Source organism: Rattus rattus, chromosome 2 (assembly GCF_011064425.1).
Source record: "Rattus rattus isolate New Zealand chromosome 2, Rrattus_CSIRO_v1, whole genome shotgun sequence".
Lineage (NCBI taxonomy): Eukaryota > Metazoa > Chordata > Mammalia > Rodentia > Muridae > Rattus > Rattus rattus.
Window position 1 is genome coordinate 10,518,925 of NC_046155.1, and position 11,499 is coordinate 10,530,423.

The window sequence follows — 11,499 nt, forward strand, 5'->3', positions numbered from 1 at the left end:
TTCCCATAAGTAGTTTTTTCTGGATTCTAGTTCTGGGGTATGGTCCATTATGAAAGGAAAGAAAAGGCAGCAGGAGTCTGAGATGATGGGTCACATCACATCCACAGTCAAGAAGCAGACAGTGATGGATGCTTTTGCTCAGTTCCCTTACTCCAAAAGAGGAATTTGAAATAGAGCAAGGAGGGGTTTATGGGAAGATTTGGAGGGAGGAAAGAAAAGCAAACAGTGATATAATTATATTATAATCTCAATAATAAGAAGTAATTGAGAAATCTGGCTAATTATGAAATGTCATCTTAAAGTATGTAATAGAAGACTTGATAAACAATTTTCTATTATATGGCAATAAGATAGTGAATATAATAGTTTTTCTCAGTTGCAAACTTGATGAGATTAAGAATCACGTGGGAGATTCCACAGGGTGAAAGAGCCCCAAACTTGGGGAGACTCTCACTCCAGTCGCGGGTTGGGGGAACCCCAGGAAACACGAGTAGCCAGTCTTGATGTAACAGCAAGAGGCAGTTTTATTAACGAGATCTCGGGCCGACACGTATCCCACGCAGGAGATAGAGGAGTCGACCCCGAGCCTCTCCAGGCAGGAGCTTATATAGGGAAAGCCAGGGGGTTTCGCGCGGTTACACATAATTGGCTAATACAAAGGGTGCACAGTTACTTTTGGCGCGGAATTGCATTAGCAAAGCAATCTAGCATCTCAGCAATATGGGCAAGGTGGCTTATCTCGCTCAGCAGAGGGATGACTCATATTAGGGAATGAAGGAAGGGAAAGGAAGGGAAGGGGGGTAGCTCCAGGGGTAGCTCCAGATGGCCGGTGTCCTTGGAGCCCTATCTCAAATTCTTTCAGGCATGGCCGGACTTTGTTCATGACTTTTAGAAATTTTTAACCCTTCAAGGGCTCTGGGCATGCCTGTGGAATATTATCTTGTAGACTAATTGGCATAGGAAGACCTAAGTAGTTTTTATCAGGCATTTTATCACAGCAACAGTAATGAAATGAGGACTCCTGGTATTGGACTCTGTGTTGTATTAAAAAGGAAGCGGTGGGGGGGATCAATGGTTGCAGTTGTGGTACAATAAAATTATTTTTAAGAGCAGATGTGTCAAGTTTTCTTTCAAACCTTAGTCTTGTATCCCTATCCTGGAGGGAGGTGTAGAATCTTTGAGTCACATGGCTTGGTGGAAGGTCTTTATGTTATTTGTTGTGATAAGTATCCCTCATGTGGCTCCTTTGATAGTTTTTACAAGAGGGTATTATGAGACCCTTGTGGTACCCTGTCTCCTAGACTTCTCTAACCCTAAGCTCACCCACCTTACAGGGAAAAAAAAAGCCCATTATCAGGCCACAAAATCCCACCATTCCCTAGCCTGCCACAAGATCAGGCCAGAAAATCTCTTTAATCCCAAGCCACCCTGGATAGCTCCACCCCACAAGAAGCCCTGCATAAAGCCCTATACAACCACCCTCTGCTCACTTCTTTGCTTCTTCTCACCCAAGCAGAGGCACCTACCATCTTGTGTCTTTACAAGTCTCTTGTGTGAGGTTTGTTGTGTGGTGTGACTTTGTGGTATTTCTTGGCTCTCAACTGCAAGGATACCTTTTCCTTCATAGCAGTAAGACTTTCACTGGGGAAAGTCTTTTCACTCAGAGCTGTAATACTCACAGGTAGTTATGAAAAGAGTGAATCTGGTCCTACCCAGCCTCCTCTGTTCTTGGATTGACAAATTGTGGCTCGCCTCAACGAGAGGTTCCACGTTACTGTCACCCCTTTACTAAAATGTGCTCCCTAAACCGAGGCAAATGTGAGTGTTATGCTTTTGAATATCCAAATTGTGAGCAAAATAGATTTCTCTTCCTCACAACTAGACTGTGATACAGTGATAAATAGCTAACTAATACATGAAGTGTCTGCTTTATACAGCCCCAAACTCTTTGAGATCAAGGACACAATGTTTACTCAACTCCTGCCATGAAAAGAGCTTTTATTTATTTATTTATTTTTTTCTCTCTTTTTCGGAGCTGGGGACCGAACCCAGGGCCTTGCGCTTGCTAGGCAAGCGCTCTACCACTGAGCTAAATCCCCAACCCCGGAAAAGAGCTTTTAACATATCAAATAAGCGTTCAAAATATAGTTATTAAGTAAATAAATGATTATAGAAAATCACAGTTGTAGATATTTGTTCTTTCAACCTGCAAACTCAGGCAAGGGAATACCAGCATTTACACTAAAATTCAGAGATGCCCACACAACAAAACAAAAAATGCCCTGGGAAGAACTTTTGGTTAAAATACATATTAAATTACTATTTATTCAATAGACTATGATTGATCAAACCGCATCAAATCACAAGATTCAGGGTGCAAGCAATGGGTAAGATATTTCCTTATTTGTCAGGAAAGGAAGATCTTGGTTTATGAAAGCCCAGAAGGTGGAGTGTATCTTTGGGTTCCAGTGAGAGGTTCTCTTTAGATTTGCTTAATTACATGGTAGATTTCACTTGGACTTTGAATGCTCTTTGGATGTCTTCTGGGCTCCTGTATCCCTGAAAAATACAGACACAAGGAGGAACACTGAGTGACAGAAGGATGGTCATGCTCAGAGAGCTTAGACATTGTGTGACTACCTGCTTCTGAACCGGGTAAAAGAAACCCTGTTCAGATTCCCTCTAAACTCCACTCACCTATTGTCATCTTTATGGCTGGTCACTTACTCAAAAAGACTTGTAACAGCACATACCAGAGACCTGCCAGACAGCCTATAAGTATTTTTGAGATCTGGAGCAGAACAAACAGAGAGGACATGAAAACAAGTTTGGACACAAACAAATTCGATTTTGAACTTGGCTTAGTCATGGACTGTCTCTATAGCTTTCGGAAGTCCCCCATTGTTTCTCAGTCAGGTTGGGAAAATGCCTCTTGGAGTGTTTAAGAGGATCTGGGATCTGGTGTGGGTGCAAAAGGGTTTTTTTTTTTTTTTTTTTTTTAAATTTTACCCTCACTATCAGTGATCTTCTAAGGAAGAGGTGTCATTGCTCAGGCAAATGTTTTGGTCGTTTGCCCAGGTCAAGAGAATGTGGTCTGGAGTCGGTGAGACAGTGAAAGTGCTCTGGGTTGGAAGTGAACAGTGTTTGTACTGTGTATAAGAACACAGAGGAAAATGACATAGAGGGAAAAGGAGGCCTGAGGTCTGTGGAAAAAGCCTCCTGTGGGGGGAGACTTCCAACTGCAGTTAAGGTGCCTCATCTTCAGCGATGAGGAGTTTTACTGGTCCTGGTGTACACTTCTACTGTTTCTCTGAGCCTCCAGATAAAGCCAGGCCCTGAGACAATCTGCTCACCCGTGACGGTGGAATTTTAAGGGGGTTAGGAGGAGAAAATGAGGCTTCCCTTTGGCTGGTGAAAAAGAGTCCAGTAAAGTGATTCTTAAATTGAACTAATTCAGCAGAGGAGGAAACCAGGGGACTGTAAGCCTGATACTAGGTAAGCAGAAAGAGACTGGGGCTGCCCTTTAAAGACACGAAACCATTGGAGATCTGTGGATAGCTGTAGGTCATCATCTTCTGAGATGAGCGGTATTAGCAATGCCCTGATAGGGAACTAGAAGACGAGTAAGACAGAGAACAGATTTCAAGGGCAACGATGAACGATCTTCACATGGGGCATATTCAAGCAACTGGACTTCCATTGCTAGACTGGAAATCCACCTGTGCTGGCTGTCAGTAAGTGCTAACGATCTGAAGGCTGCTACTGACTAACTCAAGGTAAAGACGAACTGATGACAGAGGTTAACAAAGTTCGATATTAATTGATGCTGTTTAATTATTCCCTCCTGTCCCAAAGCTAATAAAACTGAAAGGTGAACTGATTGTAACAAGTAATAATTATTCTGTCCTAAACACAATTTTGAATTCTAGGCTAGGCAATGAAACTTTTAGCTGATTACAAGTTAAGAAAACAGTAAGGTTTTTTTTATTTCCTCTTTGGTTGGTTTGAAAAGGTGAAGTGTCACTTATGCGCCTAAGGCAAATGTCTGGAAGGTATGGATCTTAAACGGATCTTAAATCCAAATCTTACTCTAAAACAAAAAGATGAACTTGGTGGTGGTGTGGCCGTGGGGGGGGGCAGCCAATGGAGCCTTTTATTTGTTCTTCTTCTCAGTGTAGCCATGTTGAACAAATCTTATTTTCATGATTGTCTCTTTAATTGGACCCAGGCACGTATCCTAAAACTGTAACTAAACCTGAGAGGGGACCACATTTTTACCCTTCAAAATAAGATGTAAAAGCCAAAGGCCCCAGGGACCTGCTTCTATTTTCCTGGCGTGCCTGTTGTGTATTTTATTAAGTGTATAATGTCTCTTTCTCTTTTTCTTACCCTTTTAGCAGCTACCAAGATCCACATGGCTTGCCATCCTGCCTTGTTGGGTTTTTTTCTTTCAAATCTTAGTAAATTTCTCTTGACTCTCCAGAGTTCTCTTTTGAATCTGTTTTAAAGGGTGTGTGTGTGTGTGTGTGTGTGTGTGTGTGTGTGTGTGTGTGTGTGTGTGTGTGTGTGTGTGTGTGTGTGTGTGTGAATGTGTGTTCTTACATGCATGGGGAGGATTAGTATCTGTGGTGAGTAGGTTTCTGTGTGGAGGGAGGGGCCGTGGCTGGTTGTGCAGGTGGAAGGATTTCAATTACAGGGAACACAAAGAGTTTATGTACAGATCCAACTTCTAGAACAAGACCCAGCTCCCTTCAAGTCATCAGTCTCTCTCCCTTCCTACACTCAGATCATAATCCAGCCCTGTGGACACAGGGAGATTCTACCCTGCAAAGAAATCATTGTTTCCCATGGGAATCTTACCTCTTCACAGTAGCTGAGTCTTCCTACAAGTTTTCAAATCCGATGCACGCATGCATTCTTCCTAAGGCCAGCAAACTGGACTAAATCCCTCCCAAGGGCAGTCAACTTACTGAGATTTTCTCTCATAAATCAAGAGACTTACATTTATGGAAGGCATCCTGAAGTCGGCACCCTCTGACCCCCTGCTTGGCCCGTTTGCAACCTTGAGAGTTTAGGATAAAGCAGGATTTTTAAGAAGTTTAGCTGAGTAGGAAGCAATTCCCACATCACAGAACACCAAACTTAAGGAGACAGAAAGTTCAAGGGGACTTTATATAGTGAACCTCAGGACAAAGTGAAACAACTTGCTTTGTTGCCTTTTCTGACCAATCCATTTCAGTTAACCTTTAACTTACTTTTGGCTCTGAGGTTCAGTTTTGTTTTCCTCTAACAGAAGCACTTAAAGGAAATGACCCTGCTTGTTTTTTTACCAGCTTTTTTTTTTTTCTTCTTTCTTTTCCTGTTTTTACCAGAGCTACTGATCTCATTGGTTTTGTTTACTCGTGGCAATTTTTGTCTCCCCTAAGCTGACTCAGTGGGTATAAATACTCCCAGCAAGGACTGACAACCTGAATTTGAACCCTGAGATCTGCCTGGAGAGGAGATAACTGACTCTCAAAAGTGATCTTTTGACATTTGTACATGTGGCATGGCAAATGCCCTCTGAGTGTGAAAAATAAGTAAATGAAGTGTACATGTGCATACACAGAAAACACATGAATAGACATCATTTGTTTGTTTATTTATTTATGGAAATTTTATTTATTTTTACTTTATGTGTAGAACCATTTGCCCAATTGTATGTCTGTGCATCATGGACAGTGTTCTTGGAGGCCTCCAGTGACCTTCCGAGGACTGGAGTTACAGGCTGTTGTGAGTTGCCATGTAGATACTGGAAATCAAACCTGGGTCCTCTGGAAGAGCCGCTAGTTCTCTTAACTCTGAAGCCACCTTTCCAGTCCCAGCTGCATACCCCTTCTGGTGTTAAGTTGCTGGTATGAAATGTCATTAATTATTTTTAAATTTATTCTTTTCTCATACAACAATCCTGACCCCAGAATCTCCTCCTTTCACTCTTCCTAGTTCCCTCCACTTCTCTTCTACTCCCAAATCCACTTCCCCCCAAATTCCCCCATAAACGACCAGGCCTCCTAGGGGTATCAACTTGTTGCCTTTTCTGACCAATCCATTTCAGTTAACCTCTAACTTAACTTTTGGCTCTGAGGTTCAGTTTTGTTTTCCTCTAACAAGCACTTAAAGGAAATGACCCTGCTTGTTTTTTTTTACCAGCTTTGAATTTGGCAAACAAGATACAATCAGGCAAAGCTTAAACCCTTACATCTAGGCTAGGTGAGGGAACTCAGTAGGAGGAAAGCTGTCCCAAGAGCAGGCAAAAAGAGAGACACCCCTACTCCCACTGTCAGGAGTCCTGCAAAAACACAAAGTCAACAGCCATAACATATATCCAGGGGACCTAGTGCAGACTCCATTGCTACTTCAGGCATAAATGTATAAATACAGGGAACATCATTAGGAATCATTTAATTTAATTGTTTGGCCAGTTGTGTTTGGTTCTACCCTAGGTCTCTGGGCTGTCCAGCCTCAGGTTCCTGCTCATCAAGGCAGTGTTAAGTATGGGCTCTCTCTCATGGTGTGGGCCTCGAGGTAGACCAATTATTAGTTGGTCACTTTCACAAATTCTGGGCCACCATTGCCCCAGCACATCTTGCAGGCAGGACAGATTGCAGGTTGAGAGTTTTGTGGCTGGGTTTGTGTCCCAATCCCTTTGCTGGCTATAGAAGATAAACATTCAGGTTTCCTGTCCCTATTACTAGCAATCGTCACTAGTTCCCACTACACTAGGTTCCCACGTCCCTGCCAAGTGCTCCCCATTTCCAGTCTCTCTCCCTGTAGTCTCTCCCTCCAACCTTCTTTCCTAGCTTGATCCCTCCTTTTCCCAGCTTCACCACCCTCAGTCTATCTACAGAATCTATTCTATTTCCCCTTCCCAGGGAGGTCCATACAACCTCTGTAGAGCCCTCCTCATTACTTAGCCTGTCTGGGTCTGTGAATTGTAGCTTGATTTACTTAACAGCTAATATCCTCTTATAAGTGAGTACATACCATATTTGTCCTTCTGGGTCTGAGTTACCTTCCTCAGGATGATTTTTTTTTCCCGTTCCATCCGTTTGCCTGCAAATTTCATGTCATTAAAAAAAAAGCTAAGTAATACTCCACTGTGTAAATGTAGCACACTTTCTTTATTTACTCTTTGGCTGAAGGACATCCAGGTGTTTTCAGACACAGAAGGTCTCTGCCCAAATAGGGGGCTGGAGTTCTGGTGGCTAGTGTGACCTCTGGTAGAGCAGGGTGTCTCCTGGCCCATTCGGTTTATAACATCAGCTAGTTAAAGCATTTCTCTACTTGGTTTTTATCTGGATGACCTTTCTATAGGTGAGAGTCAGGTATTGAAGTCTCCCAATATCTCTTTGTGAGAACAATATGTGATTGAAACTACAGTAATGTTTGAGGTCGATTTTGTCAGATATTAAAACTGCCACTCCAGCTTGCTTTTAGGTTCATTTGCTTGGACATTGTGAGGTGATGTATATCCTTAGATTTAAGGTGTGTTTCTTGGACACAGTAGAAGAGTGGATCCTGTTCTCAAATCCATTCTGCTATTCTGATGTCTGATGTTGAGAGATACAATGAGTAGTGTTGGTTCATTCATGTTACTGTGTTGTTGTTGTTGTTGAGGTGGTGGTGGTGTATGCCTGAGTTGTGTGTTTATGTCTTTAAACGTGCTTTTCTAGGACTATTCATTCACTGGGTTTTCTTGAGTGTGGTTAACCTCTTTACATTAGTGTTTCCCTTTTAGTGCCTTCTGTAGGACTGGATTTGTAGACAAATCTTGCTTAAATTTGGCTTTGACATGGAATTTTCTTTGTATATTATGATTAATAGTCTTGCTGGCTATAGTAGTCTAACCTGGCATCTCCGTTCTCTTAGAGTCTGTAGAACATCTGTTTGAGCCCCTCTAGCCTCATTGAGAAGTCAGGTGTTATTTTAGTGGATCTGCCTTTATATGTTATTTTGTTTTTTCCCCCTAAAGCTTTTAATATTCTTTCTCTGTAATGTATACTTAGTGTTTTGATTATTATGTGTTTAGAGAACTTTCTTTCATGGTGTTTGTATGCTTCTTGTATCTTGATAGACATTGTGTTCTTTCGGTTAGGGAAATTTTCTACCGTGATTTTATTGAAAATATTTTCTGGGCTTTCAAGCTGGAATTCTTCTCCTTCCTCTATTTGTATTAATCTTAGATTTGGTCCTTCCATAGCATCCAGATTTCCTGGGTGTTTTGTGTAAGATATTTTTAGCTTAATTTTTTTCTTTTGACCAGGGTATCTATTTTCTATTGTGTCTTCAATGCCCAAGAGTCTCTCTTCCATCTCTTGTATAATGTTGCTTGCCTCTGAGGTTCCTGTTGGAGTTTCTACATTTTTCATTTACTAATATCCTTTAATTTAGGTTTTCTTTATTAAGTCTATTTTTATTTTCAGGTCTTGAACTGTTTTATTCATTTCCTTCCTCTGTTTCTTTGTGTTTTCATAGATTTTTTAAGGGACTTACTAATTTCTTCCCTAAGGACTGCTAATGCAGTCCTTCATAGAAGCTATTTTATGGTAATTTTCTTGTGTTATAGCTATATTGCAATACTTAGGGCCTTCTGTGCTAAGGTTGCTGGGCTCTAGTGCAACCATACTGTCTTGACTGTTATGATTGTGTTTTCATGCTAATATCTAGGCAACTGGGTTTGGGAAGATTATAATTCTAGGTGCTGATATCTGATCTTGTCCTTGTGGGTGGGTACTTTGTTCCTCTATTTCTTTGCTGTCTCTGGTTCTTAGGATGGTATGGTAGCTGTGTCTGTGTATTTTCTGGTGGGACATTGTTCTAAAATCCTGATTGGTGTGGCAACTGGGGTTCCAGGTAAAATGTGTTTCTAGGTATTGCTAGGTATTGATACTTAGGAATGGGTATGGGCTAGGAGGTGTGGAGCTGATGGGGCCCACAGAGGAAGGAAAGCAGGGTGTTTCACCAGCATCTGTTTAGTCTCCTGGGAATAAGAGCAGAGAGTGAGGAGTGGCCAAAGTAGATGGTCTTCTATAGAGCAGGGGATGAGACTGGGGATTGGATCTGGAGGGATGGAGGGAGAGAGAGGTGAAGATCTGCAGTTAACCTATTTGCTTAGCTGACAGGAGTGACCTGCTGGTGCCTGTAGGAGTTGGGGGTTGAGATAAACTAATGAGTTTTGGGTGTGTTGGTGGGTGGAGGTCGGTAGGGAGCTTGGAGAGAAGGATCTGTATGATTCACTTAGAAGGGGTTGATGGGGGAGGAAGCCTTCAGCAGGTGGTCTGCTACAGGATTTTTGATAAGACTTGGGAATTGATTTTGGAGGAGCTGAGGGAGAGGTGAAGACCTGCTTACTTCCCTGGCTGTGGTTACTTCCTGTTATCTTAATGATCAGAGGTGTCCTCTCTTATAGAAGGGGAGGGGGATGGGATAGGGGGCTTATATCTGGGAAACCAGGAAAAAGAATAACATTTGAAATGTAAATAAAAAAAAAAATCAGGGGCTGGGGATTTAGCTCAGTGGTAGGCGCTTGCCTAGGAAGCACAAGGCCCTGGGTTCGGTCCCCAGCTCCGAAAAAAATAAAAGAACAAAAAAAAAAAAAAAATCCAAAAAAAGACAGTTCCTTTTGTTCTTTTTTTTACAGCAGTTCCCCTTTGCTGCTATGCTCCCACCCAACTTAAACTATCCTATAAAAATCTAAACTCTCAAGCCCAGTATGACAGAGCACACCTTTAAGTCTGGAGGCAGAGGCAGTAGGATCTCAGAGTGTGAAGTCAGCCTGGTCTACAAAGCAAGTTACAAGGCAGTCAGGGCTGTTACACAGAGAAACCCGTCACCAGACAAAACAACCCCATCAATTATCTTTTAGTGCGGCTTCTCTTCCTTCTCTGGGAGATATCACACTTTAATAAAGCATTGTTCTTTAGCTTCAGTGCTGCTCCAGTGGTCCTGCCACTCATAAACTTTACAAGAACAACATTTAACTGCTCCTTCTGATCCTTTCTCTCCCTAGATCCCATTCCTGGCCTTAAATGACCCATTGAAATGTTGCTTCCTTAAGCAGCTTGGTTCTTTATCTTCCTCATCCCTTACTTGTACCAACACCAGACAGAACAAGCCACAAGCATCACTGTTTTTTCTTTCCCTCACTCATGCTGTTGTGTATACAGGGAAACTGCCTAATATGTTATCTCCGTGGAAGCCACAAGTGTCTGGAAGTCAAGGACTGCATCACAACACCCACTGTCCCCTTCTTCTCTTCTATGAATAGAGCTTCACACATATCAACTGCACAGTCCAAATTTATTATGTGAATGAATGATAACAAGTAACATTGAGAGTGGGTGGGTGGGAGTGGGAACATCTTCATAGATGCAGGGGAAGGGGTTGGGAGAGGGGAGAAAGCGGATAACATTTGAAATGTAAGTACACAAAACATCCAATAAAAATAAAAACAGTAAAATTGGATGACTAGGTAGCTGTTTTTCTATCTCACAAGTTCACAGGCAGAAAAACAAGCATATGGTATGATACTAAACCATGCCATGGGTGTTGACACCATACAATGCACGGATCCCATCTTAAATTTCCACTTTCTCAGTTAAGGCTAGCAGGGCTGAGCTAAAGAATTTTGTGGTATTTGGGTTCAATAAAGTCCTAATACAGGCAAGGCATGAGTCTACTTCTGAGTGCCACTTGCACCACTGAATGTACTCACTATGAGAGATAGCTCCCCCAGTCTTTTAGGAAAGGAAGAAGCAGATGATACCCATCGAGAAGGAAGAGGATTTATTTTGGTCTCTAGTTTTCCTTCTTGTAAGGCTGGATCTCTCTTGAACAATCCAGTGGAAGGTCTTGTCCACTTGAGAACACTGTGTTTTCAATGATGACTTGGGGCCGATGCACATATACCTAGGAAACAGAGGGACAGTGAAGCTTAGTAATAAAGATCCAAGAAGGATATGCACACCTGTAGGACTCAGACACTGTGTGGCTCCTTCTTACTCTGGGCAGGAAGCCCAAACCAGGAAGTCCCTTCAAGAGAACTACCCTCTTGGGGACATCTTTCCACCCACCAGAGAGCCCCAGGACTTACATTATTGGTGTTCCGGTAGGAGAATGAACAGATATTATTCCTCCTACTAGCAAGCAGGCACACCAGGCACACGAGGATCGTCCCACCAAAGATAATTATTCCAGGGAGCTGGAAGCAGGTCAAATGAAAAGGACACGAATGCTGATGTGAAATGTCTGCATTTCAATGGTGGCTTTGCAGTGGGCCACCTCTATGGCTTGGGGAATACTCCCATGCTTTCTCAAGTCCATAGGTAAAAAGCCTTTGGGAGTCTTCAGGGTAGATGAAAAAGAATGGTTACTTTACTCCCTTACAGCCACTGCCTCTGTAAAGAAGAAGCATTGCTAAGGCAAGCACCTTGGTAGGCTGCTCAGATAGAGGCAGGAAGC

General features: G+C 42.4%; 1 long non-coding RNA gene across 1 annotated transcript; it reads right to left on the reverse strand.

The window, feature by feature from the left end:
- Positions 1–10,319: 10,319 nt before the first annotated feature.
- On the reverse strand, positions 10,320–11,259 carry LOC116890976. Its single transcript, XR_004386802.1, has 2 exons — positions 11,132–11,259; positions 10,320–10,947 (listed from the first exon to the last, which is right to left on the reverse strand). It is a non-coding gene; the product is annotated as an uncharacterized LOC116890976 (long non-coding RNA).
- Between the last annotated feature and the right edge of the window lie 240 nt (positions 11,260–11,499).